At 35.0% G+C, this 4,197-nt stretch overlaps 1 long non-coding RNA gene across 1 annotated transcript; it reads right to left on the bottom strand.

The window, feature by feature from the left end:
- Positions 1-831: 831 nt before the first annotated feature.
- Positions 832-3,677, bottom strand: LOC110899698. Its single transcript, XR_002570471.2, has 2 exons — positions 3,288-3,677; positions 832-1,146 (listed from the first exon to the last, which is right to left on the bottom strand). It is a non-coding gene; the product is annotated as an uncharacterized LOC110899698 (long non-coding RNA).
- Positions 3,678-4,197: the final 520 nt, after the last annotated feature.

Raw genomic sequence — 4,197 nt, forward strand, 5'->3', positions numbered from 1 at the left:
TGAATGAATTGTAGCATGTAAAATTAACTTGGATATTTAGATTATTGACGAGCAAATCGTATCAAATCCTGTAATCAAACCGGTACCGTATCGGTACCAAATTTACTATACCAAATCATTTTCGGTACCAATCATTACTTTCGGTTCGACACCGGTCTAGCACCATACCTGTATTTATTGATTTTTACATTTAAACACCATACCGTATTGTACCGAGCATTTTCTGTGCTGGTACCTAATTGCGACGATTTTCGGGATCGGTACTTTTGATGCCGTTACCGTACCGAGCTCATCCATATTTTAACGTTTTCGCACCGTAATAAATGAACTGGAAACAACCGAATTTCCAACGTATAAGACGTGTGGGTCCTATTATTATATATTAGGTTATTTAAAATCTCTTTTTTTAGGACGGAGTGACTATCCTTACCGCGTCATTTTTATTTATGTTTTGATATTCAGTATCTAGTATCTGCTTGCCATTGCTGACACGCGTTTTGCAGTCATTCGGTGCCAACTAATACCGACATCGAAAATACCGGTTACGGTACCGGTGTATGAAGGTAAAAACCGGTAGGCGCCAAACGTCGGCACCGAATTTGTATTTAAGATCTTTCGGTTCGGGAAATTCAGTTCCGGTACCCAGTACCATTTTCTTATCTCTGACCACGGTTTTCATACGAACAACATCATTACCATAAAACTTTTTTGGTTGATTTTCTTTCGGTTATCTTTTAGTGTTTTTTTCTATATTTTCTTTTTATTCTTGTTAGCGGTTTCGTGCGCAACGCCCTCGTAATGATTTCAAAACACATGTAAACACAGACTAAATAACAAAAGAAGTTCGCCGCAACGCGGCGATTGTGAAAGAAAACTAGTTGTTTTAGTATGGATTTGGATTATTCTTACAACTTTTTAACAACACCTATCTTGGTCTTATACTATAAGCACAAAAATCTCGTTCAAAGGGACTCGAAAGAATATATTGGAGATCGTACAAGTGAGATTGCTTCGGTTGTGAAGGTGTGTATGCCTCATTAGTCATTGTAAATCAACATTAAAGCTTCCTTTAGTTGACAATCTATAGCTACTCTGCAACTCCTCCAATTTCTCTGTTAATTCTACACCATGACCAAATTCCATAACCTAAAAGAAATTGAAGAATTGCGATCAAATGAAACAACAATAACGTAATTTTACCTCCAATTTCTCACAATTCAAACTCCATCTCATAGTATCTTAAAAAAATAAACATTTTATTCTCTGTGAATCTGCACATCATGCATCAAACGCAAAACCCAAATGTCAATCAAACACCAGATTCAGATTTAATTCATACATTTAACTTTTGGGTATGCCTACTGCCTTCAACAACTCAGTTTATCCAACACATCACACCACCAAAAAACCATTCACAAAACCTTCTCGTTCATCAAATTATATGCTTTATTTTTCAAGATTTAGTATTGGAATCATGCCAATCAGACCTAGAATTTAGATATTTAGATAATCCATTGATTATTATCAAATGGGTTGGAAAAACCCATTAAAAAGTGATGAAGTTGAAGTCATTATCCTTGACGATGTACAGTATTTGGTTGGTTGGAATTGTGATCTCCCTATTAATTCTCTACGAGGGGGCTATACGGGCATGAAGCAACAAGACCCGACCCAAGCAAGTTGCAGATTTACAGATTATAAATTTAGAAGAAAAGAGAGTATTGGTTGTGAGTTCGTGTAAAAAGTTTGAGGAATGAATTTATAAAGGGATGGAATTTGAAAAGTTTTAAAATGATATTTTTAGAAAGGAGGTATGAAAAGTAAAAATAGGGGTGCATTTAGCCACACCCTTGGATAAATTAGGTCGGGTTTATTTAACACCTGATTGAATTTTATTTTTTAAACGATTTTCTTTTTATTCAAAACTTTTAATTTTAACGATTTAAAAATGAATTATATTAAATTAAAACATTCATAATAAAATAAGCAATATCTTTTTATCTTTTGAGCATCATAATAACCACGTGTTAGTTAGCTTGTCTTCGTTTACCTAATTTATATAGTTCGATTTTGACAATATTCATATTTGAGTTGGCAATCCAATCTCCAAAATCTTATCTACACTTACTTTCTTTGTCACTTAGACATCATGTACACTTATTCTTAGTTATATGATAAAATCCAAAAACTTATCCACAAATGCATTTGTCCATAATTTTCATTTTGATTATTAAGAAATAATTGATAGTGTCTATTTTCAAGAGAAGATAAAATTACCAAGAAAAGTGATTAAATGCCCTAAATTTAACAGTTGGAGCATGAGAAACTTTTAGGTTAATTAAAATGAGTAAAGATTTATTTAATAAACGGTTTGGCTTCTAAGGACCATCAAAATCGGACCGTGAACACCTCTAAGTGAGATTAAAAAAAATCTACAGACACTAAAAGCATACCATCCTAATTCTAAGTAGGTGGTTGCTCCGTTGAAGTAGAAAGGAGCATTTGATTCATCCAACTTGTTAGCTTCAGTATACCATGTTACATCTTTATTCCACTATCTTTCTTGCAGTGGCGGATCCAGGAATTTTTTTCACTGGGTTCACTTTTATAGATGTTTCAATGATATGACTGACATAAAAAATTCAGGTCGGTTCGATGGTTCGGATCCGGTAAGGTTCATCACATAATAAAAATACGATACAATGAACTCATACACATAAGCAAGTCAGTGGTTAATGGTGCCTTAGTTTGCGTTCTTATTCACACTAGTGTCACAAAATGTCGGCGGTTCAGGAAGTAATGTGTTCAACAAACCATGTTCAGTTCTTCTCGCTTCATTGATAATATTTTCACATGTTTGACTTGTTTTATGCAGGCAAATAAATTTATATGGACTAGATGATAATAGAATTGAATTGAACGGGCATTCATTGGCACTCTACATGAATGATACAGTTATTTGGACTAGCAAGCCATAGGTCTTCTTTCTTAAGAGAGTTAAAGATCAAAAGTGTGATCCAAACGAAAACAATAAATTTCTCTAACAAAGCAGCCAAATCAATAAATCAAACTCGGGTTCCATAAAGCACATCACAAGCAGCCACATCAATTCAGCACATCACAAGCATCCAAATCAATTAAGCACATCACAAGACCCGAACTTGGGTTTCATAAAGGACATCACAAGCAGCCAAATCAATTAATCAAGTAAACCACCACTAAATTTCTCTAACAAAGTGTGATCAAAACAAAAACAATAATAAAAAAAAAACAAAGAGAAAACTTACTGGTGATTGCAAGAACCCTAGGTTTAGCCATCTGACCCTTTCCAATTTTCCCTGATTTACCCCAAATTCCTCAGCTTTTCGCCACCGGAATCGATAACACAACCTTCTATTTGGTTCCTTCCATTGCAGTTTCGCTAAATATTACAAACCTTCTGCTTGGTTCCTTCCGTTGCAGGGAGGACGGTGAGGTGGTCGCTGGAGGGAGGAGGACAGCCGGAGGGAAGAGGGTGAGGGTGGAGGCGTTGTTGTTCTTGTTCGATACCTACGAGGCTGCGAGTCTGCTCTTGTTCACTTGTTCTGTGCTTTTGTTGTAACCCTAAATGGGTTGTTCATTAAAGAAAAAAAAATAGGAATAAAAGAAACGGTAACAAAAATTTAGTAAGTGCCTGATACGGGATTCGAACCCGGGTATCAACAGAAGACGAACGCGACTTAACCAGTGGAACCAAAGCTTTTTTGTTTATGGGTTCACTTTATATTTTACTTATGGGTTCCTTTTCAGTTTTTTATATATATTTGCACTAAAAATTAAAAATCGAATGGGTTCCTGGGAACCCGATGATTGTTCATAAGTCCGCCCCTGCTTTATTGTATGCATCACTTTCCTGAACAATACACACCAAAAATTAATATTAAAAGTCGTCAATTTTCATTTAATTACTATGAAAATAATGAAAAGCAAAACTGGAATTCCAAATTGCTATAACTATTAGTTGTAACGCCACCTTTTGGCATCCATTCATATACATTTAACCGTGTTCCACTACTTCCGCAATGTAAAACTACAGGATTTGATTGGAATCCACATATATGTTCTAACATAGATTGAGGATTTTAATAAATTTGTGAATTGCTATAACTATTAGTTGTAACGCCACTTTTTGGCATCCATTCATATACATTTAACCGT

Source organism: Helianthus annuus, chromosome 13 (genome assembly GCF_002127325.2).
Source record: "Helianthus annuus cultivar XRQ/B chromosome 13, HanXRQr2.0-SUNRISE, whole genome shotgun sequence".
Classification (NCBI taxonomy): domain Eukaryota; kingdom Viridiplantae; phylum Streptophyta; class Magnoliopsida; order Asterales; family Asteraceae; genus Helianthus; species Helianthus annuus.